At 42.0% G+C, this 21,556-nt stretch overlaps 32 non-coding genes across 32 annotated transcripts; all 32 read left to right on the forward strand.

Moving 5' to 3' along the window:
• The first annotated feature begins 27 nt into the window (after nucleotides 1–27).
• Nucleotides 28–109, forward strand: TRNAS-GCU (transfer RNA serine (anticodon GCU)). The gene has a single exon. It is a non-coding gene; the product is annotated as a tRNA-Ser (tRNA).
• Nucleotides 110–713: 604 nt separating this feature from the next.
• TRNAS-GCU (transfer RNA serine (anticodon GCU)) lies at nucleotides 714–795 on the forward strand. Its single transcript has one exon. It is a non-coding gene; the product is annotated as a tRNA-Ser (tRNA).
• A 604-nt stretch (nucleotides 796–1,399) lies between these two features.
• Nucleotides 1,400–1,481, forward strand: TRNAS-GCU (transfer RNA serine (anticodon GCU)). Its single transcript has one exon. It is a non-coding gene; the product is annotated as a tRNA-Ser (tRNA).
• Nucleotides 1,482–2,085: 604 nt separating this feature from the next.
• TRNAS-GCU (transfer RNA serine (anticodon GCU)) lies at nucleotides 2,086–2,167 on the forward strand. Its single transcript has one exon. It is a non-coding gene; the product is annotated as a tRNA-Ser (tRNA).
• A 604-nt stretch (nucleotides 2,168–2,771) lies between these two features.
• Nucleotides 2,772–2,853, forward strand: TRNAS-GCU (transfer RNA serine (anticodon GCU)). Its single transcript has one exon. It is a non-coding gene; the product is annotated as a tRNA-Ser (tRNA).
• A 604-nt stretch (nucleotides 2,854–3,457) lies between these two features.
• On the forward strand, nucleotides 3,458–3,539 carry TRNAS-GCU (transfer RNA serine (anticodon GCU)). The gene has a single exon. It is a non-coding gene; the product is annotated as a tRNA-Ser (tRNA).
• Nucleotides 3,540–4,143: 604 nt separating this feature from the next.
• TRNAS-GCU (transfer RNA serine (anticodon GCU)) lies at nucleotides 4,144–4,225 on the forward strand. The gene has a single exon. It is a non-coding gene; the product is annotated as a tRNA-Ser (tRNA).
• A 604-nt stretch (nucleotides 4,226–4,829) lies between these two features.
• On the forward strand, nucleotides 4,830–4,911 carry TRNAS-GCU (transfer RNA serine (anticodon GCU)). The gene has a single exon. It is a non-coding gene; the product is annotated as a tRNA-Ser (tRNA).
• Nucleotides 4,912–5,515: 604 nt separating this feature from the next.
• Nucleotides 5,516–5,597, forward strand: TRNAS-GCU (transfer RNA serine (anticodon GCU)). The gene has a single exon. It is a non-coding gene; the product is annotated as a tRNA-Ser (tRNA).
• Nucleotides 5,598–6,201: 604 nt separating this feature from the next.
• TRNAS-GCU (transfer RNA serine (anticodon GCU)) lies at nucleotides 6,202–6,283 on the forward strand. Its single transcript has one exon. It is a non-coding gene; the product is annotated as a tRNA-Ser (tRNA).
• Nucleotides 6,284–6,887: 604 nt separating this feature from the next.
• Nucleotides 6,888–6,969, forward strand: TRNAS-GCU (transfer RNA serine (anticodon GCU)). The gene has a single exon. It is a non-coding gene; the product is annotated as a tRNA-Ser (tRNA).
• Nucleotides 6,970–7,573: 604 nt separating this feature from the next.
• Nucleotides 7,574–7,655, forward strand: TRNAS-GCU (transfer RNA serine (anticodon GCU)). Its single transcript has one exon. It is a non-coding gene; the product is annotated as a tRNA-Ser (tRNA).
• A 604-nt stretch (nucleotides 7,656–8,259) lies between these two features.
• On the forward strand, nucleotides 8,260–8,341 carry TRNAS-GCU (transfer RNA serine (anticodon GCU)). Its single transcript has one exon. It is a non-coding gene; the product is annotated as a tRNA-Ser (tRNA).
• Nucleotides 8,342–8,945: 604 nt separating this feature from the next.
• Nucleotides 8,946–9,027, forward strand: TRNAS-GCU (transfer RNA serine (anticodon GCU)). Its single transcript has one exon. It is a non-coding gene; the product is annotated as a tRNA-Ser (tRNA).
• Nucleotides 9,028–9,631: 604 nt separating this feature from the next.
• Nucleotides 9,632–9,713, forward strand: TRNAS-GCU (transfer RNA serine (anticodon GCU)). Its single transcript has one exon. It is a non-coding gene; the product is annotated as a tRNA-Ser (tRNA).
• Nucleotides 9,714–10,317: 604 nt separating this feature from the next.
• On the forward strand, nucleotides 10,318–10,399 carry TRNAS-GCU (transfer RNA serine (anticodon GCU)). The gene has a single exon. It is a non-coding gene; the product is annotated as a tRNA-Ser (tRNA).
• A 604-nt stretch (nucleotides 10,400–11,003) lies between these two features.
• TRNAS-GCU (transfer RNA serine (anticodon GCU)) lies at nucleotides 11,004–11,085 on the forward strand. The gene has a single exon. It is a non-coding gene; the product is annotated as a tRNA-Ser (tRNA).
• A 604-nt stretch (nucleotides 11,086–11,689) lies between these two features.
• On the forward strand, nucleotides 11,690–11,771 carry TRNAS-GCU (transfer RNA serine (anticodon GCU)). Its single transcript has one exon. It is a non-coding gene; the product is annotated as a tRNA-Ser (tRNA).
• A 604-nt stretch (nucleotides 11,772–12,375) lies between these two features.
• TRNAS-GCU (transfer RNA serine (anticodon GCU)) lies at nucleotides 12,376–12,457 on the forward strand. Its single transcript has one exon. It is a non-coding gene; the product is annotated as a tRNA-Ser (tRNA).
• A 604-nt stretch (nucleotides 12,458–13,061) lies between these two features.
• TRNAS-GCU (transfer RNA serine (anticodon GCU)) lies at nucleotides 13,062–13,143 on the forward strand. Its single transcript has one exon. It is a non-coding gene; the product is annotated as a tRNA-Ser (tRNA).
• A 604-nt stretch (nucleotides 13,144–13,747) lies between these two features.
• On the forward strand, nucleotides 13,748–13,829 carry TRNAS-GCU (transfer RNA serine (anticodon GCU)). The gene has a single exon. It is a non-coding gene; the product is annotated as a tRNA-Ser (tRNA).
• Nucleotides 13,830–14,433: 604 nt separating this feature from the next.
• TRNAS-GCU (transfer RNA serine (anticodon GCU)) lies at nucleotides 14,434–14,515 on the forward strand. The gene has a single exon. It is a non-coding gene; the product is annotated as a tRNA-Ser (tRNA).
• Nucleotides 14,516–15,119: 604 nt separating this feature from the next.
• Nucleotides 15,120–15,201, forward strand: TRNAS-GCU (transfer RNA serine (anticodon GCU)). Its single transcript has one exon. It is a non-coding gene; the product is annotated as a tRNA-Ser (tRNA).
• Nucleotides 15,202–15,805: 604 nt separating this feature from the next.
• Nucleotides 15,806–15,887, forward strand: TRNAS-GCU (transfer RNA serine (anticodon GCU)). The gene has a single exon. It is a non-coding gene; the product is annotated as a tRNA-Ser (tRNA).
• Nucleotides 15,888–16,491: 604 nt separating this feature from the next.
• TRNAS-GCU (transfer RNA serine (anticodon GCU)) lies at nucleotides 16,492–16,573 on the forward strand. The gene has a single exon. It is a non-coding gene; the product is annotated as a tRNA-Ser (tRNA).
• Nucleotides 16,574–17,177: 604 nt separating this feature from the next.
• On the forward strand, nucleotides 17,178–17,259 carry TRNAS-GCU (transfer RNA serine (anticodon GCU)). Its single transcript has one exon. It is a non-coding gene; the product is annotated as a tRNA-Ser (tRNA).
• Nucleotides 17,260–17,863: 604 nt separating this feature from the next.
• TRNAS-GCU (transfer RNA serine (anticodon GCU)) lies at nucleotides 17,864–17,945 on the forward strand. Its single transcript has one exon. It is a non-coding gene; the product is annotated as a tRNA-Ser (tRNA).
• Nucleotides 17,946–18,549: 604 nt separating this feature from the next.
• On the forward strand, nucleotides 18,550–18,631 carry TRNAS-GCU (transfer RNA serine (anticodon GCU)). Its single transcript has one exon. It is a non-coding gene; the product is annotated as a tRNA-Ser (tRNA).
• Nucleotides 18,632–19,235: 604 nt separating this feature from the next.
• Nucleotides 19,236–19,317, forward strand: TRNAS-GCU (transfer RNA serine (anticodon GCU)). Its single transcript has one exon. It is a non-coding gene; the product is annotated as a tRNA-Ser (tRNA).
• Nucleotides 19,318–19,921: 604 nt separating this feature from the next.
• Nucleotides 19,922–20,003, forward strand: TRNAS-GCU (transfer RNA serine (anticodon GCU)). The gene has a single exon. It is a non-coding gene; the product is annotated as a tRNA-Ser (tRNA).
• Nucleotides 20,004–20,607: 604 nt separating this feature from the next.
• TRNAS-GCU (transfer RNA serine (anticodon GCU)) lies at nucleotides 20,608–20,689 on the forward strand. The gene has a single exon. It is a non-coding gene; the product is annotated as a tRNA-Ser (tRNA).
• A 604-nt stretch (nucleotides 20,690–21,293) lies between these two features.
• On the forward strand, nucleotides 21,294–21,375 carry TRNAS-GCU (transfer RNA serine (anticodon GCU)). Its single transcript has one exon. It is a non-coding gene; the product is annotated as a tRNA-Ser (tRNA).
• Nucleotides 21,376–21,556: the final 181 nt, after the last annotated feature.

A 21,556-nucleotide genomic window follows, 5' to 3' on the forward strand; every position in this document is an offset into this window, starting at 1 on the left:
ATCACCTGATTTCAGGTTTGTCATGTAGACGAGGTGGCCGAGTGGTTAAGGCGATGGACTGCTAATCCATTGTGCTCTGCATGCATGGGTTCGAATCCCATCCTCGTCGGTTTAATCTCCTTCTTCCGTGTTGAAAAGCTTAGTTTCCATTTAGAACCCAGGTGGTGGATATTTGACCTTCTCAAATCTCTGAGATAGTGCAATGAAGGATTCATAAATCTGTGCTGTCTAAGTGCATATAAAAGAGAAGACGTCATCCGATGTAGGATTGCATCAGGCATGCCAAATAAAAACGGTGGGTTTTATTTTGCCAGATTGAGCATTGGTTTATGACTGGTAAGGATTGCCTTAGTCCAACTCCAGACACCAGACAATGAAGGAGAAGAGATAAGGCCCACTCCGTTAGAGGCCAACTTAAAATCTTCAGTGAAAAAGCAAAGACTCATCAAAATGCTCTTCAGATCTTATGGTCTGGTTTCTACGTTTTTGGGCAGAGAAGTTGGCTGTGAAGTTCAGGTGATGCATTAACAATACAGTCTATGGATTGAGCTGTTTATGCATGGTTTTGACTTCCATCTTTGTTCTTGTTGTTTTCTTGCCCTTTCACTGTTCAAGAAGACTGCTATCAAACTTTTCTAGCAGGGAGAGATAGACTGATAGACTGGTCAAAATCCTCATCAGATCATATCACCTGATTTCAGGTTTGTCATGTAGACGAGGTGGCCGAGTGGTTAAGGCGATGGACTGCTAATCCATTGTGCTCTGCATGCATGGGTTCGAATCCCATCCTCGTCGGTTTAATCTCCTTCTTCCGTGTTGAAAAGCTTAGTTTCCATTTAGAACCCAGGTGGTGGATATTTGACCTTCTCAAATCTCTGAGATAGTGCAATGAAGGATTCATAAATCTGTGCTGTCTAAGTGCATATAAAAGAGAAGACGTCATCCGATGTAGGATTGCATCAGGCATGCCAAATAAAAACGGTGGGTTTTATTTTGCCAGATTGAGCATTGGTTTATGACTGGTAAGGATTGCCTTAGTCCAACTCCAGACACCAGACAATGAAGGAGAAGAGATAAGGCCCACTCCGTTAGAGGCCAACTTAAAATCTTCAGTGAAAAAGCAAAGACTCATCAAAATGCTCTTCAGATCTTATGGTCTGGTTTCTACGTTTTTGGGCAGAGAAGTTGGCTGTGAAGTTCAGGTGATGCATTAACAATACAGTCTATGGATTGAGCTGTTTATGCATGGTTTTGACTTCCATCTTTGTTCTTGTTGTTTTCTTGCCCTTTCACTGTTCAAGAAGACTGCTATCAAACTTTTCTAGCAGGGAGAGATAGACTGATAGACTGGTCAAAATCCTCATCAGATCATATCACCTGATTTCAGGTTTGTCATGTAGACGAGGTGGCCGAGTGGTTAAGGCGATGGACTGCTAATCCATTGTGCTCTGCATGCATGGGTTCGAATCCCATCCTCGTCGGTTTAATCTCCTTCTTCCGTGTTGAAAAGCTTAGTTTCCATTTAGAACCCAGGTGGTGGATATTTGACCTTCTCAAATCTCTGAGATAGTGCAATGAAGGATTCATAAATCTGTGCTGTCTAAGTGCATATAAAAGAGAAGACGTCATCCGATGTAGGATTGCATCAGGCATGCCAAATAAAAACGGTGGGTTTTATTTTGCCAGATTGAGCATTGGTTTATGACTGGTAAGGATTGCCTTAGTCCAACTCCAGACACCAGACAATGAAGGAGAAGAGATAAGGCCCACTCCGTTAGAGGCCAACTTAAAATCTTCAGTGAAAAAGCAAAGACTCATCAAAATGCTCTTCAGATCTTATGGTCTGGTTTCTACGTTTTTGGGCAGAGAAGTTGGCTGTGAAGTTCAGGTGATGCATTAACAATACAGTCTATGGATTGAGCTGTTTATGCATGGTTTTGACTTCCATCTTTGTTCTTGTTGTTTTCTTGCCCTTTCACTGTTCAAGAAGACTGCTATCAAACTTTTCTAGCAGGGAGAGATAGACTGATAGACTGGTCAAAATCCTCATCAGATCATATCACCTGATTTCAGGTTTGTCATGTAGACGAGGTGGCCGAGTGGTTAAGGCGATGGACTGCTAATCCATTGTGCTCTGCATGCATGGGTTCGAATCCCATCCTCGTCGGTTTAATCTCCTTCTTCCGTGTTGAAAAGCTTAGTTTCCATTTAGAACCCAGGTGGTGGATATTTGACCTTCTCAAATCTCTGAGATAGTGCAATGAAGGATTCATAAATCTGTGCTGTCTAAGTGCATATAAAAGAGAAGACGTCATCCGATGTAGGATTGCATCAGGCATGCCAAATAAAAACGGTGGGTTTTATTTTGCCAGATTGAGCATTGGTTTATGACTGGTAAGGATTGCCTTAGTCCAACTCCAGACACCAGACAATGAAGGAGAAGAGATAAGGCCCACTCCGTTAGAGGCCAACTTAAAATCTTCAGTGAAAAAGCAAAGACTCATCAAAATGCTCTTCAGATCTTATGGTCTGGTTTCTACGTTTTTGGGCAGAGAAGTTGGCTGTGAAGTTCAGGTGATGCATTAACAATACAGTCTATGGATTGAGCTGTTTATGCATGGTTTTGACTTCCATCTTTGTTCTTGTTGTTTTCTTGCCCTTTCACTGTTCAAGAAGACTGCTATCAAACTTTTCTAGCAGGGAGAGATAGACTGATAGACTGGTCAAAATCCTCATCAGATCATATCACCTGATTTCAGGTTTGTCATGTAGACGAGGTGGCCGAGTGGTTAAGGCGATGGACTGCTAATCCATTGTGCTCTGCATGCATGGGTTCGAATCCCATCCTCGTCGGTTTAATCTCCTTCTTCCGTGTTGAAAAGCTTAGTTTCCATTTAGAACCCAGGTGGTGGATATTTGACCTTCTCAAATCTCTGAGATAGTGCAATGAAGGATTCATAAATCTGTGCTGTCTAAGTGCATATAAAAGAGAAGACGTCATCCGATGTAGGATTGCATCAGGCATGCCAAATAAAAACGGTGGGTTTTATTTTGCCAGATTGAGCATTGGTTTATGACTGGTAAGGATTGCCTTAGTCCAACTCCAGACACCAGACAATGAAGGAGAAGAGATAAGGCCCACTCCGTTAGAGGCCAACTTAAAATCTTCAGTGAAAAAGCAAAGACTCATCAAAATGCTCTTCAGATCTTATGGTCTGGTTTCTACGTTTTTGGGCAGAGAAGTTGGCTGTGAAGTTCAGGTGATGCATTAACAATACAGTCTATGGATTGAGCTGTTTATGCATGGTTTTGACTTCCATCTTTGTTCTTGTTGTTTTCTTGCCCTTTCACTGTTCAAGAAGACTGCTATCAAACTTTTCTAGCAGGGAGAGATAGACTGATAGACTGGTCAAAATCCTCATCAGATCATATCACCTGATTTCAGGTTTGTCATGTAGACGAGGTGGCCGAGTGGTTAAGGCGATGGACTGCTAATCCATTGTGCTCTGCATGCATGGGTTCGAATCCCATCCTCGTCGGTTTAATCTCCTTCTTCCGTGTTGAAAAGCTTAGTTTCCATTTAGAACCCAGGTGGTGGATATTTGACCTTCTCAAATCTCTGAGATAGTGCAATGAAGGATTCATAAATCTGTGCTGTCTAAGTGCATATAAAAGAGAAGACGTCATCCGATGTAGGATTGCATCAGGCATGCCAAATAAAAACGGTGGGTTTTATTTTGCCAGATTGAGCATTGGTTTATGACTGGTAAGGATTGCCTTAGTCCAACTCCAGACACCAGACAATGAAGGAGAAGAGATAAGGCCCACTCCGTTAGAGGCCAACTTAAAATCTTCAGTGAAAAAGCAAAGACTCATCAAAATGCTCTTCAGATCTTATGGTCTGGTTTCTACGTTTTTGGGCAGAGAAGTTGGCTGTGAAGTTCAGGTGATGCATTAACAATACAGTCTATGGATTGAGCTGTTTATGCATGGTTTTGACTTCCATCTTTGTTCTTGTTGTTTTCTTGCCCTTTCACTGTTCAAGAAGACTGCTATCAAACTTTTCTAGCAGGGAGAGATAGACTGATAGACTGGTCAAAATCCTCATCAGATCATATCACCTGATTTCAGGTTTGTCATGTAGACGAGGTGGCCGAGTGGTTAAGGCGATGGACTGCTAATCCATTGTGCTCTGCATGCATGGGTTCGAATCCCATCCTCGTCGGTTTAATCTCCTTCTTCCGTGTTGAAAAGCTTAGTTTCCATTTAGAACCCAGGTGGTGGATATTTGACCTTCTCAAATCTCTGAGATAGTGCAATGAAGGATTCATAAATCTGTGCTGTCTAAGTGCATATAAAAGAGAAGACGTCATCCGATGTAGGATTGCATCAGGCATGCCAAATAAAAACGGTGGGTTTTATTTTGCCAGATTGAGCATTGGTTTATGACTGGTAAGGATTGCCTTAGTCCAACTCCAGACACCAGACAATGAAGGAGAAGAGATAAGGCCCACTCCGTTAGAGGCCAACTTAAAATCTTCAGTGAAAAAGCAAAGACTCATCAAAATGCTCTTCAGATCTTATGGTCTGGTTTCTACGTTTTTGGGCAGAGAAGTTGGCTGTGAAGTTCAGGTGATGCATTAACAATACAGTCTATGGATTGAGCTGTTTATGCATGGTTTTGACTTCCATCTTTGTTCTTGTTGTTTTCTTGCCCTTTCACTGTTCAAGAAGACTGCTATCAAACTTTTCTAGCAGGGAGAGATAGACTGATAGACTGGTCAAAATCCTCATCAGATCATATCACCTGATTTCAGGTTTGTCATGTAGACGAGGTGGCCGAGTGGTTAAGGCGATGGACTGCTAATCCATTGTGCTCTGCATGCATGGGTTCGAATCCCATCCTCGTCGGTTTAATCTCCTTCTTCCGTGTTGAAAAGCTTAGTTTCCATTTAGAACCCAGGTGGTGGATATTTGACCTTCTCAAATCTCTGAGATAGTGCAATGAAGGATTCATAAATCTGTGCTGTCTAAGTGCATATAAAAGAGAAGACGTCATCCGATGTAGGATTGCATCAGGCATGCCAAATAAAAACGGTGGGTTTTATTTTGCCAGATTGAGCATTGGTTTATGACTGGTAAGGATTGCCTTAGTCCAACTCCAGACACCAGACAATGAAGGAGAAGAGATAAGGCCCACTCCGTTAGAGGCCAACTTAAAATCTTCAGTGAAAAAGCAAAGACTCATCAAAATGCTCTTCAGATCTTATGGTCTGGTTTCTACGTTTTTGGGCAGAGAAGTTGGCTGTGAAGTTCAGGTGATGCATTAACAATACAGTCTATGGATTGAGCTGTTTATGCATGGTTTTGACTTCCATCTTTGTTCTTGTTGTTTTCTTGCCCTTTCACTGTTCAAGAAGACTGCTATCAAACTTTTCTAGCAGGGAGAGATAGACTGATAGACTGGTCAAAATCCTCATCAGATCATATCACCTGATTTCAGGTTTGTCATGTAGACGAGGTGGCCGAGTGGTTAAGGCGATGGACTGCTAATCCATTGTGCTCTGCATGCATGGGTTCGAATCCCATCCTCGTCGGTTTAATCTCCTTCTTCCGTGTTGAAAAGCTTAGTTTCCATTTAGAACCCAGGTGGTGGATATTTGACCTTCTCAAATCTCTGAGATAGTGCAATGAAGGATTCATAAATCTGTGCTGTCTAAGTGCATATAAAAGAGAAGACGTCATCCGATGTAGGATTGCATCAGGCATGCCAAATAAAAACGGTGGGTTTTATTTTGCCAGATTGAGCATTGGTTTATGACTGGTAAGGATTGCCTTAGTCCAACTCCAGACACCAGACAATGAAGGAGAAGAGATAAGGCCCACTCCGTTAGAGGCCAACTTAAAATCTTCAGTGAAAAAGCAAAGACTCATCAAAATGCTCTTCAGATCTTATGGTCTGGTTTCTACGTTTTTGGGCAGAGAAGTTGGCTGTGAAGTTCAGGTGATGCATTAACAATACAGTCTATGGATTGAGCTGTTTATGCATGGTTTTGACTTCCATCTTTGTTCTTGTTGTTTTCTTGCCCTTTCACTGTTCAAGAAGACTGCTATCAAACTTTTCTAGCAGGGAGAGATAGACTGATAGACTGGTCAAAATCCTCATCAGATCATATCACCTGATTTCAGGTTTGTCATGTAGACGAGGTGGCCGAGTGGTTAAGGCGATGGACTGCTAATCCATTGTGCTCTGCATGCATGGGTTCGAATCCCATCCTCGTCGGTTTAATCTCCTTCTTCCGTGTTGAAAAGCTTAGTTTCCATTTAGAACCCAGGTGGTGGATATTTGACCTTCTCAAATCTCTGAGATAGTGCAATGAAGGATTCATAAATCTGTGCTGTCTAAGTGCATATAAAAGAGAAGACGTCATCCGATGTAGGATTGCATCAGGCATGCCAAATAAAAACGGTGGGTTTTATTTTGCCAGATTGAGCATTGGTTTATGACTGGTAAGGATTGCCTTAGTCCAACTCCAGACACCAGACAATGAAGGAGAAGAGATAAGGCCCACTCCGTTAGAGGCCAACTTAAAATCTTCAGTGAAAAAGCAAAGACTCATCAAAATGCTCTTCAGATCTTATGGTCTGGTTTCTACGTTTTTGGGCAGAGAAGTTGGCTGTGAAGTTCAGGTGATGCATTAACAATACAGTCTATGGATTGAGCTGTTTATGCATGGTTTTGACTTCCATCTTTGTTCTTGTTGTTTTCTTGCCCTTTCACTGTTCAAGAAGACTGCTATCAAACTTTTCTAGCAGGGAGAGATAGACTGATAGACTGGTCAAAATCCTCATCAGATCATATCACCTGATTTCAGGTTTGTCATGTAGACGAGGTGGCCGAGTGGTTAAGGCGATGGACTGCTAATCCATTGTGCTCTGCATGCATGGGTTCGAATCCCATCCTCGTCGGTTTAATCTCCTTCTTCCGTGTTGAAAAGCTTAGTTTCCATTTAGAACCCAGGTGGTGGATATTTGACCTTCTCAAATCTCTGAGATAGTGCAATGAAGGATTCATAAATCTGTGCTGTCTAAGTGCATATAAAAGAGAAGACGTCATCCGATGTAGGATTGCATCAGGCATGCCAAATAAAAACGGTGGGTTTTATTTTGCCAGATTGAGCATTGGTTTATGACTGGTAAGGATTGCCTTAGTCCAACTCCAGACACCAGACAATGAAGGAGAAGAGATAAGGCCCACTCCGTTAGAGGCCAACTTAAAATCTTCAGTGAAAAAGCAAAGACTCATCAAAATGCTCTTCAGATCTTATGGTCTGGTTTCTACGTTTTTGGGCAGAGAAGTTGGCTGTGAAGTTCAGGTGATGCATTAACAATACAGTCTATGGATTGAGCTGTTTATGCATGGTTTTGACTTCCATCTTTGTTCTTGTTGTTTTCTTGCCCTTTCACTGTTCAAGAAGACTGCTATCAAACTTTTCTAGCAGGGAGAGATAGACTGATAGACTGGTCAAAATCCTCATCAGATCATATCACCTGATTTCAGGTTTGTCATGTAGACGAGGTGGCCGAGTGGTTAAGGCGATGGACTGCTAATCCATTGTGCTCTGCATGCATGGGTTCGAATCCCATCCTCGTCGGTTTAATCTCCTTCTTCCGTGTTGAAAAGCTTAGTTTCCATTTAGAACCCAGGTGGTGGATATTTGACCTTCTCAAATCTCTGAGATAGTGCAATGAAGGATTCATAAATCTGTGCTGTCTAAGTGCATATAAAAGAGAAGACGTCATCCGATGTAGGATTGCATCAGGCATGCCAAATAAAAACGGTGGGTTTTATTTTGCCAGATTGAGCATTGGTTTATGACTGGTAAGGATTGCCTTAGTCCAACTCCAGACACCAGACAATGAAGGAGAAGAGATAAGGCCCACTCCGTTAGAGGCCAACTTAAAATCTTCAGTGAAAAAGCAAAGACTCATCAAAATGCTCTTCAGATCTTATGGTCTGGTTTCTACGTTTTTGGGCAGAGAAGTTGGCTGTGAAGTTCAGGTGATGCATTAACAATACAGTCTATGGATTGAGCTGTTTATGCATGGTTTTGACTTCCATCTTTGTTCTTGTTGTTTTCTTGCCCTTTCACTGTTCAAGAAGACTGCTATCAAACTTTTCTAGCAGGGAGAGATAGACTGATAGACTGGTCAAAATCCTCATCAGATCATATCACCTGATTTCAGGTTTGTCATGTAGACGAGGTGGCCGAGTGGTTAAGGCGATGGACTGCTAATCCATTGTGCTCTGCATGCATGGGTTCGAATCCCATCCTCGTCGGTTTAATCTCCTTCTTCCGTGTTGAAAAGCTTAGTTTCCATTTAGAACCCAGGTGGTGGATATTTGACCTTCTCAAATCTCTGAGATAGTGCAATGAAGGATTCATAAATCTGTGCTGTCTAAGTGCATATAAAAGAGAAGACGTCATCCGATGTAGGATTGCATCAGGCATGCCAAATAAAAACGGTGGGTTTTATTTTGCCAGATTGAGCATTGGTTTATGACTGGTAAGGATTGCCTTAGTCCAACTCCAGACACCAGACAATGAAGGAGAAGAGATAAGGCCCACTCCGTTAGAGGCCAACTTAAAATCTTCAGTGAAAAAGCAAAGACTCATCAAAATGCTCTTCAGATCTTATGGTCTGGTTTCTACGTTTTTGGGCAGAGAAGTTGGCTGTGAAGTTCAGGTGATGCATTAACAATACAGTCTATGGATTGAGCTGTTTATGCATGGTTTTGACTTCCATCTTTGTTCTTGTTGTTTTCTTGCCCTTTCACTGTTCAAGAAGACTGCTATCAAACTTTTCTAGCAGGGAGAGATAGACTGATAGACTGGTCAAAATCCTCATCAGATCATATCACCTGATTTCAGGTTTGTCATGTAGACGAGGTGGCCGAGTGGTTAAGGCGATGGACTGCTAATCCATTGTGCTCTGCATGCATGGGTTCGAATCCCATCCTCGTCGGTTTAATCTCCTTCTTCCGTGTTGAAAAGCTTAGTTTCCATTTAGAACCCAGGTGGTGGATATTTGACCTTCTCAAATCTCTGAGATAGTGCAATGAAGGATTCATAAATCTGTGCTGTCTAAGTGCATATAAAAGAGAAGACGTCATCCGATGTAGGATTGCATCAGGCATGCCAAATAAAAACGGTGGGTTTTATTTTGCCAGATTGAGCATTGGTTTATGACTGGTAAGGATTGCCTTAGTCCAACTCCAGACACCAGACAATGAAGGAGAAGAGATAAGGCCCACTCCGTTAGAGGCCAACTTAAAATCTTCAGTGAAAAAGCAAAGACTCATCAAAATGCTCTTCAGATCTTATGGTCTGGTTTCTACGTTTTTGGGCAGAGAAGTTGGCTGTGAAGTTCAGGTGATGCATTAACAATACAGTCTATGGATTGAGCTGTTTATGCATGGTTTTGACTTCCATCTTTGTTCTTGTTGTTTTCTTGCCCTTTCACTGTTCAAGAAGACTGCTATCAAACTTTTCTAGCAGGGAGAGATAGACTGATAGACTGGTCAAAATCCTCATCAGATCATATCACCTGATTTCAGGTTTGTCATGTAGACGAGGTGGCCGAGTGGTTAAGGCGATGGACTGCTAATCCATTGTGCTCTGCATGCATGGGTTCGAATCCCATCCTCGTCGGTTTAATCTCCTTCTTCCGTGTTGAAAAGCTTAGTTTCCATTTAGAACCCAGGTGGTGGATATTTGACCTTCTCAAATCTCTGAGATAGTGCAATGAAGGATTCATAAATCTGTGCTGTCTAAGTGCATATAAAAGAGAAGACGTCATCCGATGTAGGATTGCATCAGGCATGCCAAATAAAAACGGTGGGTTTTATTTTGCCAGATTGAGCATTGGTTTATGACTGGTAAGGATTGCCTTAGTCCAACTCCAGACACCAGACAATGAAGGAGAAGAGATAAGGCCCACTCCGTTAGAGGCCAACTTAAAATCTTCAGTGAAAAAGCAAAGACTCATCAAAATGCTCTTCAGATCTTATGGTCTGGTTTCTACGTTTTTGGGCAGAGAAGTTGGCTGTGAAGTTCAGGTGATGCATTAACAATACAGTCTATGGATTGAGCTGTTTATGCATGGTTTTGACTTCCATCTTTGTTCTTGTTGTTTTCTTGCCCTTTCACTGTTCAAGAAGACTGCTATCAAACTTTTCTAGCAGGGAGAGATAGACTGATAGACTGGTCAAAATCCTCATCAGATCATATCACCTGATTTCAGGTTTGTCATGTAGACGAGGTGGCCGAGTGGTTAAGGCGATGGACTGCTAATCCATTGTGCTCTGCATGCATGGGTTCGAATCCCATCCTCGTCGGTTTAATCTCCTTCTTCCGTGTTGAAAAGCTTAGTTTCCATTTAGAACCCAGGTGGTGGATATTTGACCTTCTCAAATCTCTGAGATAGTGCAATGAAGGATTCATAAATCTGTGCTGTCTAAGTGCATATAAAAGAGAAGACGTCATCCGATGTAGGATTGCATCAGGCATGCCAAATAAAAACGGTGGGTTTTATTTTGCCAGATTGAGCATTGGTTTATGACTGGTAAGGATTGCCTTAGTCCAACTCCAGACACCAGACAATGAAGGAGAAGAGATAAGGCCCACTCCGTTAGAGGCCAACTTAAAATCTTCAGTGAAAAAGCAAAGACTCATCAAAATGCTCTTCAGATCTTATGGTCTGGTTTCTACGTTTTTGGGCAGAGAAGTTGGCTGTGAAGTTCAGGTGATGCATTAACAATACAGTCTATGGATTGAGCTGTTTATGCATGGTTTTGACTTCCATCTTTGTTCTTGTTGTTTTCTTGCCCTTTCACTGTTCAAGAAGACTGCTATCAAACTTTTCTAGCAGGGAGAGATAGACTGATAGACTGGTCAAAATCCTCATCAGATCATATCACCTGATTTGAGGTTTGTGATGTAGACGAGGTGGCCGAGTGGTTAAGGCGATGGACTGCTAATCCATTGTGCTCTGCATGCATGGGTTCGAATCCCATCCTCGTCGGTTTAATCTCCTTCTTCCGTGTTGAAAAGCTTAGTTTCCATTTAGAACCCAGGTGGTGGATATTTGACCTTCTCAAATCTCTGAGATAGTGCAATGAAGGATTCATAAATCTGTGCTGTCTAAGTGCATATAAAAGAGAAGACGTCATCCGATGTAGGATTGCATCAGGCATGCCAAATAAAAACGGTGGGTTTTATTTTGCCAGATTGAGCATTGGTTTATGACTGGTAAGGATTGCCTTAGTCCAACTCCAGACACCAGACAATGAAGGAGAAGAGATAAGGCCCACTCCGTTAGAGGCCAACTTAAAATCTTCAGTGAAAAAGCAAAGACTCATCAAAATGCTCTTCAGATCTTATGGTCTGGTTTCTACGTTTTTGGGCAGAGAAGTTGGCTGTGAAGTTCAGGTGATGCATTAACAATACAGTCTATGGATTGAGCTGTTTATGCATGGTTTTGACTTCCATCTTTGTTCTTGTTGTTTTCTTGCCCTTTCACTGTTCAAGAAGACTGCTATCAAACTTTTCTAGCAGGGAGAGATAGACTGATAGACTGGTCAAAATCCTCATCAGATCATATCACCTGATTTCAGGTTTGTCATGTAGACGAGGTGGCCGAGTGGTTAAGGCGATGGACTGCTAATCCATTGTGCTCTGCATGCATGGGTTCGAATCCCATCCTCGTCGGTTTAATCTCCTTCTTCCGTGTTGAAAAGCTTAGTTTCCATTTAGAACCCAGGTGGTGGATATTTGACCTTCTCAAATCTCTGAGATAGTGCAATGAAGGATTCATAAATCTGTGCTGTCTAAGTGCATATAAAAGAGAAGACGTCATCCGATGTAGGATTGCATCAGGCATGCCAAATAAAAACGGTGGGTTTTATTTTGCCAGATTGAGCATTGGTTTATGACTGGTAAGGATTGCCTTAGTCCAACTCCAGACACCAGACAATGAAGGAGAAGAGATAAGGCCCACTCCGTTAGAGGCCAACTTAAAATCTTCAGTGAAAAAGCAAAGACTCATCAAAATGCTCTTCAGATCTTATGGTCTGGTTTCTACGTTTTTGGGCAGAGAAGTTGGCTGTGAAGTTCAGGTGATGCATTAACAATACAGTCTATGGATTGAGCTGTTTATGCATGGTTTTGACTTCCATCTTTGTTCTTGTTGTTTTCTTGCCCTTTCACTGTTCAAGAAGACTGCTATCAAACTTTTCTAGCAGGGAGAGATAGACTGATAGACTGGTCAAAATCCTCATCAGATCATATCACCTGATTTGAGGTTTGTGATGTAGACGAGGTGGCCGAGTGGTTAAGGCGATGGACTGCTAATCCATTGTGCTCTGCATGCATGGGTTCGAATCCCATCCTCGTCGGTTTAATCTCCTTCTTCCGTGTTGAAAAGCTTAGTTTCCATTTAGAACCCAGGTGGTGGATATTTGACCTTCTCAAATCTCTGAGATAGTGCAATGAAGGATTCATAAATCTGTGCTGTCTAAGTGCATATAAAAGAGAAGACGTCATCCGATGTAGGATTGCATCAGGCATGCCAAATAAAAACGGTGGGTTTTATTTTGCCAGATTGAGCATTGGTTTATGACTGGTAAGGATTGCCTTAGTCCAACTCCAGACACCAGACAATGAAGGAGAAGAGATAAGGCCCACTCCGTTAGAGGCCAACTTAAAATCTTCAGTGAAAAAGCAAAGACTCATCAAAATGCTCTTCAGATCTTATGGTCTGGTTTCTACGTTTTTGGGCAGAGAAGTTGGCTGTGAAGTTCAGGTGATGCATTAACAATACAGTCTATGGATTGAGCTGTTTATGCATGGTTTTGACTTCCATCTTTGTTCTTGTTGTTTTCTTGCCCTTTCACTGTTCAAGAAGACTGCTATCAAACTTTTCTAGCAGGGAGAGATAGACTGATAGACTGGTCAAAATCCTCATCAGATCATATCACCTGATTTCAGGTTTGTCATGTAGACGAGGTGGCCGAGTGGTTAAGGCGATGGACTGCTAATCCATTGTGCTCTGCATGCATGGGTTCGAATCCCATCCTCGTCGGTTTAATCTCCTTCTTCCGTGTTGAAAAGCTTAGTTTCCATTTAGAACCCAGGTGGTGGATATTTGACCTTCTCAAATCTCTGAGATAGTGCAATGAAGGATTCATAAATCTGTGCTGTCTAAGTGCATATAAAAGAGAAGACGTCATCCGATGTAGGATTGCATCAGGCATGCCAAATAAAAACGGTGGGTTTTATTTTGCCAGATTGAGCATTGGTTTATGACTGGTAAGGATTGCCTTAGTCCAACTCCAGACACCAGACAATGAAGGAGAAGAGATAAGGCCCACTCCGTTAGAGGCCAACTTAAAATCTTCAGTGAAAAAGCAAAGACTCATCAAAATGCTCTTCAGATCTTATGGTCTGGTTTCTACGTTTTTGGGCAGAGAAGTTGGCTGTGAAGTTCAGGTGATGCATTAACAATACAGTCTATGGATTGAGCTGTTTATGCATGGTTTTGACTTCCATCTTTGTTCTTGTTGTTTTCTTGCCCTTTCACTGTTCAAGAAGACTGCTATCAAACTTTTCTAGCAGGGAGAGATAGACTGATAGACTGGTCAAAATCCTCATCAGATCATATCACCTGATTTCAGGTTTGTCATGTAGACGAGGTGGCCGAGTGGTTAAGGCGATGGACTGCTAATCCATTGTGCTCTGCATGCATGGGTTCGAATCCCATCCTCGTCGGTTTAATCTCCTTCTTCCGTGTTGAAAAGCTTAGTTTCCATTTAGAACCCAGGTGGTGGATATTTGACCTTCTCAAATCTCTGAGATAGTGCAATGAAGGATTCATAAATCTGTGCTGTCTAAGTGCATATAAAAGAGAAGACGTCATCCGATGTAGGATTGCATCAGGCATGCCAAATAAAAACGGTGGGTTTTATTTTGCCAGATTGAGCATTGGTTTATGACTGGTAAGGATTGCCTTAGTCCAACTCCAGACACCAGACAATGAAGGAGAAGAGATAAGGCCCACTCCGTTAGAGGCCAACTTAAAATCTTCAGTGAAAAAGCAAAGACTCATCAAAATGCTCTTCAGATCTTATGGTCTGGTTTCTACGTTTTTGGGCAGAGAAGTTGGCTGTGAAGTTCAGGTGATGCATTAACAATACAGTCTATGGATTGAGCTGTTTATGCATGGTTTTGACTTCCATCTTTGTTCTTGTTGTTTTCTTGCCCTTTCACTGTTCAAGAAGACTGCTATCAAACTTTTCTAGCAGGGAGAGATAGACTGATAGACTGGTCAAAATCCTCATCAGATCATATCACCTGATTTCAGGTTTGTCATGTAGACGAGGTGGCCGAGTGGTTAAGGCGATGGACTGCTAATCCATTGTGCTCTGCATGCATGGGTTCGAATCCCATCCTCGTCGGTTTAATCTCCTTCTTCCGTGTTGAAAAGCTTAGTTTCCATTTAGAACCCAGGTGGTGGATATTTGACCTTCTCAAATCTCTGAGATAGTGCAATGAAGGATTCATAAATCTGTGCTGTCTAAGTGCATATAAAAGAGAAGACGTCATCCGATGTAGGATTGCATCAGGCATGCCAAATAAAAACGGTGGGTTTTATTTTGCCAGATTGAGCATTGGTTTATGACTGGTAAGGATTGCCTTAGTCCAACTCCAGACACCAGACAATGAAGGAGAAGAGATAAGGCCCACTCCGTTAGAGGCCAACTTAAAATCTTCAGTGAAAAAGCAAAGACTCATCAAAATGCTCTTCAGATCTTATGGTCTGGTTTCTACGTTTTTGGGCAGAGAAGTTGGCTGTGAAGTTCAGGTGATGCATTAACAATACAGTCTATGGATTGAGCTGTTTATGCATGGTTTTGACTTCCATCTTTGTTCTTGTTGTTTTCTTGCCCTTTCACTGTTCAAGAAGACTGCTATCAAACTTTTCTAGCAGGGAGAGATAGACTGATAGACTGGTCAAAATCCTCATCAGATCATATCACCTGATTTCAGGTTTGTCATGTAGACGAGGTGGCCGAGTGGTTAAGGCGATGGACTGCTAATCCATTGTGCTCTGCATGCATGGGTTCGAATCCCATCCTCGTCGGTTTAATCTCCTTCTTCCGTGTTGAAAAGCTTAGTTTCCATTTAGAACCCAGGTGGTGGATATTTGACCTTCTCAAATCTCTGAGATAGTGCAATGAAGGATTCATAAATCTGTGCTGTCTAAGTGCATATAAAAGAGAAGACGTCATCCGATGTAGGATTGCATCAGGCATGCCAAATAAAAACGGTGGGTTTTATTTTGCCAGATTGAGCATTGGTTTATGACTGGTAAGGATTGCCTTAGTCCAACTCCAGACACCAGACAATGAAGGAGAAGAGATAAGGCCCACTCCGTTAGAGGCCAACTTAAAATCTTCAGTGAAAAAGCAAAGACTCATCAAAATGCTCTTCAGATCTTATGGTCTGGTTTCTACGTTTTTGGGCAGAGAAGTTGGCTGTGAAGTTCAGGTGATGCATTAACAATACAGTCTATGGATTGAGCTGTTTATGCATGGTTTTGACTTCCATCTTTGTTCTTGTTGTTTTCTTGCCCTTTCACTGTTCAAGAAGACTGCTATCAAACTTTTCTAGCAGGGAGAGATAGACTGATAGACTGGTCAAAATCCTCATCAGATCATATCACCTGATTTCAGGTTTGTCATGTAGACGAGGTGGCCGAGTGGTTAAGGCGATGGACTGCTAATCCATTGTGCTCTGCATGCATGGGTTCGAATCCCATCCTCGTCGGTTTAATCTCCTTCTTCCGTGTTGAAAAGCTTAGTTTCCATTTAGAACCCAGGTGGTGGATATTTGACCTTCTCAAATCTCTGAGATAGTGCAATGAAGGATTCATAAATCTGTGCTGTCTAAGTGCATATAAAAGAGAAGACGTCATCCGATGTAGGATTGCATCAGGCATGCCAAATAAAAACGGTGGGTTTTATTTTGCCAGATTGAGCATTGGTTTATGACTGGTAAGGATTGCCTTAGTCCAACTCCAGACACCAGACAATGAAGGAGAAGAGATAAGGCCCACTCCGTTAGAGGCCAACTTAAAATCTTCAGTGAAAAAGCAAAGACTCATCAAAATGCTCTTCAGATCTTATGGTCTGGTTTCTACGTTTTTGGGCAGAGAAGTTGGCTGTGAAGTTCAGGTGATGCATTAACAATACAGTCTATGGATTGAGCTGTTTATGCATGGTTTTGACTTCCATCTTTGTTCTTGTTGTTTTCTTGCCCTTTCACTGTTCAAGAAGACTGCTATCAAACTTTTCTAGCAGGGAGAGATAGACTGATAGACTGGTCAAAATCCTCATCAGATCATATCACCTGATTTCAGGTTTGTCATGTAGACGAGGTGGCCGAGTGGTTAAGGCGATGGACTGCTAATCCATTGTGCTCTGCATGCATGGGTTCGAATCCCATCCTCGTCGGTTTAATCTCCTTCTTCCGTGTTGAAAAGCTTAGTTTCCATTTAGAACCCAGGTGGTGGATATTTGACCTTCTCAAATCTCTGAGATAGTGCAATGAAGGATTCATAAATCTGTGCTGTCTAAGTGCATATAAAAGAGAAGACGTCATCCGATGTAGGATTGCATCAGGCATGCCAAATAAAAACGGTGGGTTTTATTTTGCCAGATTGAGCATTGGTTTATGACTGGTAAGGATTGCCTTAGTCCAACTCCAGACACCAGACAATGAAGGAGAAGAGATAAGGCCCACTCCGTTAGAGGCCAACTTAAAATCTTCAGTGAAAAAGCAAAGACTCATCAAAATGCTCTTCAGATCTTATGGTCTGGTTTCTACGTTTTTGGGCAGAGAAGTTGGCTGTGAAGTTCAGGTGATGCATTAACAATACAGTCTATGGATTGAGCTGTTTATGCATGGTTTTGACTTCCATCTTTGTTCTTGTTGTTTTCTTGCCCTTTCACTGTTCAAGAAGACTGCTATCAAACTTTTCTAGCAGGGAGAGATAGACTGATAGACTGGTCAAAATCCTCATCAGATCATATCACCTGATTTCAGGTTTGTCATGTAGACGAGGTGGCCGAGTGGTTAAGGCGATGGACTGCTAATCCATTGTGCTCTGCATGCATGGGTTCGAATCCCATCCTCGTCGGTTTAATCTCCTTCTTCCGTGTTGAAAAGCTTAGTTTCCATTTAGAACCCAGGTGGTGGATATTTGACCTTCTCAAATCTCTGAGATAGTGCAATGAAGGATTCATAAATCTGTGCTGTCTAAGTGCATATAAAAGAGAAGACGTCATCCGATTTAGGATTGCATCAGGCATGCCAAATAAAAACGGTGGGTTTTATTTTGCCAGATTGAGCATTGGTTTATGACTGGTAAGGATTGCCTTAGTCCAACTCCAGACACCAGACAATGAAGGAGAAGAGATAAGGCCCACTCCGTTAGAGGCCAACTTAAAATCTTCAGTGAAAAAGCAAAGACTCATCAAAATGCTCTTCAGATCTTATGGTCTGGTTTCTACGTTTTTGGGCAGAGAAGTTGGCTGTGAAGTTCAGGTGATGCATTAACAATACAGTCTATGGATTGAGCTGTTTATGCATGGTTTTGACTTCCATCTTTGTTCTTGTTGTTTTCTTGCCCTTTCACTGTTCAAGAAGACTGCTATCAAACTTTTCTAGCAGGGAGAGATAGACTGATAGACTGGTCAAAATCCTCATCAGATCATATCACCTGATTTCAGGTTTGTCATGTAGACGAGGTGGCCGAGTGGTTAAGGCGATGGACTGCTAATCCATTGTGCTCTGCATGCATGGGTTCGAATCCCATCCTCGTCGGTTTAATCTCCTTCTTCCGTGTTGAAAAGCTTAGTTTCCATTTAGAACCCAGGTGGTGGATATTTGACCTTCTCAAATCTCTGAGATAGTGCAATGAAGGATTCATAAATCTGTGCTGTCTAAGTGCATATAAAAGAGAAGACGTCATCCGATGTAGGATTGCATCAGGCATGCCAAATAAAAACGGTGGGTTTTATTTTGCCAGATTGAGCATTGGTTTATGACTGGTAAGGATTGCCTTAGTCCAACTCCAGACACCAGACAATGAAGGAGAAGAGATAAGGCCCACTCCGTTAGAGGCCAACTTAAAATCTTCAGTGAAAAAGCAAAGACTCATCAAAATGCTCTTCAGATCTTATGGTCTGGTTTCTACGTTTTTGGGCAGAGAAGTTGGCTGTGAAGTTCAGGTGATGCATTAACAATACAGTCTATGGATTGAGCTGTTTATGCATGGTTTTGACTTCCATCTTTGTTCTTGTTGTTTTCTTGCCCTTTCACTGTTCAAGAAGACTGCTATCAAAGTTTTCTAGCAGGGAGAGATAGACTGATAGACTGGTCAAAATCCTCATCAGATCATATCACCTGATTTCAGGTTTGTCATGTAGACGAGGTGGCCGAGTGGTTAAGGCGATGGACTGCTAATCCATTGTGCTCTGCATGCATGGGTTCGAATCCCATCCTCGTCGGTTTAATCTCCTTCTTCCGTGTTGAAAAGCTTAGTTTCCATTTAGAACCCAGGTGGTGGATATTTGACCTTCTCAAATCTCTGAGATAGTGCAATGAAGGATTCATAAATCTGTGCTGTCTAAGTGCATATAAAAGAGAAGACGTCATCCGATGTAGGATTGCATCAGGCATGCCAAATAAAAACGGTGGGTTTTATTTTGCCAGATTGAGCATTGGTTTATGACTGGTAAGGATTGCCTTAGTCCAACTCCAGACACCAGACAATGAAGGAGAAGAGATAAGGCCCACTCCGTTAGAGGCCAACTTAAAATCTTCAGTGAAAAAGCAAAGACTCATCAAAATGCTCTTCAGATCTTATGGTCTGGTTTCTACGTTTTTGGGCAGAGAAGTTGGCTGTGAAGTTCAGGTGATGCATTAACAATACAGTCTATGGATTGAGCTGTTTATGCATGGTTTTGACTTCCATCTTTGTTCTTGTTGTTTTCTTGCCCTTTCACTGTTCAAGAAGACTGCTATCAAACTTTTCTAGCAGGGAGAGATAGACTGATAGACTGGTCAAAATCCTCATCAGATCATATCACCTGATTTCAGGTTTGTCATGTAGACGAGGTGGCCGAGTGGTTAAGGCGATGGACTGCTAATCCATTGTGCTCTGCATGCATGGGTTCGAATCCCATCCTCGTCGGTTTAATCTCCTTCTTCCGTGTTGAAAAGCTTAGTTTCCATTTAGAACCCAGGTGGTGGATATTTGACCTTCTCAAATCTCTGAGATAGTGCAATGAAGGATTCATAAATCTGTGCTGTCTAAGTGCATATAAAAGAGAAGACGTCATCCGATGTAGGATTGCATCAGGCATGCCAAATAAAAACGGTGGGTTTTATTTTGCCAGATTGAGCATTGGTTTATGACTGGTAAGGATTGCCTTAGTCCAACTCCAGACACCAGACAATGAAGGAGAAGAGATAAGGCCCACTCCGTTAGAGGCCAACTTAAAATCTTCAGTGAAAAAGCAAAGACTCATCAAAATGCTCTTCAGATCTTATGGTCTGGTTTCTACGTTTTTGGGCAGAGAAGTTGGCTGTGAAGTTCAGGTGATGCATTAACAATACAGTCTATGGATTGAGCTGTTTATGCATGGTTTTGACTTCCATCTTTGTTCTTGTTGTTTTCTTGCCCTTTCACTGTTCAAGAAGACTGCTATCAAACTTTTCTAGCAGGGAGAGATAGACTGATAGACTGGTCAAAATCCTCATCAGATCATATCACCTGATTTCAGGTTTGTCATGTAGACGAGGTGGCCGAGTGGTTAAGGCGATGGACTGCTAATCCATTGTGCTCTGCATGCATGGGTTCGAATCCCATCCTCGTCGGTTTAATCTCCTTCTTCCGTGTTGAAAAGCTTAGTTTCCATTTAGAACCCAGGTGGTGGATATTTGACCTTCTCAAATCTCTGAGATAGTGCAATGAAGGATTCATAAATCTGTGCTGTCTAAGTGCATATAAAAGAGAAGACGTCATCCGATGTAGGATTGCATCAGGCATGCCAAATAAAAACGGTGGGTTTTATTTTGCCAGATTGAGCATTGGTTTATGACTGGTAAGGATTGCCTTAGTCCAACTCCAGACACCAGACAATGAAGGAGAAGAGATAAGGCCCACTCCGTTAGAGGCCAACTTAAAATCTTCAGTGAAAAAGCAAAGACTCATCAAAATGCTCTTCAGATCTTATGGTCTGGTTTCTACGTTTTTGGGCAGAGAAGTTGGCTGTGAAGTTCAGGTGATGCATTAACAATACAGTCTATGGATTGAGCTGTTTATGCATGGTTTTGACTTCCATCTTTGTTCTTGTTGTTTTCTTGCCCTTTCACTGTTCAAGAAGACTGCTATCAAACTTTTCTAGCAGGGAGAGATAGACTGATAGACTGGTCAAAATCCTCATCAGATCATATCACCTGATTTCAGGTTTGTCATGTAGACGAGGTGGCCGAGTGGTTAAGGCGATGGACTGCTAATCCATTGTGCTCTGCATGCATGGGTTCGAATCCCATCCTCGTCGGTTTAATCTCCTTCTTCCGTGTTGAAAAGCTTAGTTTCCATTTAGAACCCAGGTGGTGGATATTTGACCTTCTCAAATCTCTGAGATAGTGCAATCAAGGATTCATAAATCTGTGCTGTCTAAGTGCATATAAAAGAGAAGACGTCATCCGATGTAGGATTGCATCAGGCATGCCAAATAAAAACGGTGGGTTTTATTTTGCCAGATTGAGCATTGGTTTATGACTGGTAAGGATTGCCTTAGTCCAACTCCAGACACCAGACAATGAAGGAGAAGAGATAAGGCCCACTCCGTTAGAGGCCAACTTAAAATCTTCAGTGAAAAAGCAAAGACTCATCAAAATGCTCTTCAGATCTTATGGTCTGGTTTCTACGTTTTTGGGCAGAGAAGTTGGCTGTGAAGTTCAGGTGATGCATTAACAATACAGTCTATGGATTGAGCTGTTTATGCATGGTTTTGACTTCCATCTTTGTTCTTGTTGTTTTCTTGCCCTTTCACTGTTCAAGAAGACTGCTATCAAACTTTTCTAGCAGGGAGAGATAGACTGATAGACTGGTCAAAATCCTCATCAGATCATATCACCTGATTTCAGGTTTGTCATGTAGACGAGGTGGCCGAGTGGTTAAGGCGATGGACTGCTAATCCATTGTGCTCTGCATGCATGGGTTCGAATCCCATCCTCGTCGGTTTAATCTCCTTCTTCCGTGTTGAAAAGCTTAGTTTCCATTTAGAACCCAGGTGGTGGATATTTGACCTTCTCAAATCTCTGAGATAGTGCAATGAAGGATTCATAAATCTGTGCTGTCTAAGTGCATATAAAAGAGAAGACGTCATCCGATGTAGGATTGCATCAGGCATGCCAAATAA

Source organism: Anomaloglossus baeobatrachus, chromosome 7 (assembly GCF_048569485.1).
Source record: "Anomaloglossus baeobatrachus isolate aAnoBae1 chromosome 7, aAnoBae1.hap1, whole genome shotgun sequence".
Taxonomy (NCBI): domain Eukaryota; kingdom Metazoa; phylum Chordata; class Amphibia; order Anura; family Aromobatidae; genus Anomaloglossus; species Anomaloglossus baeobatrachus.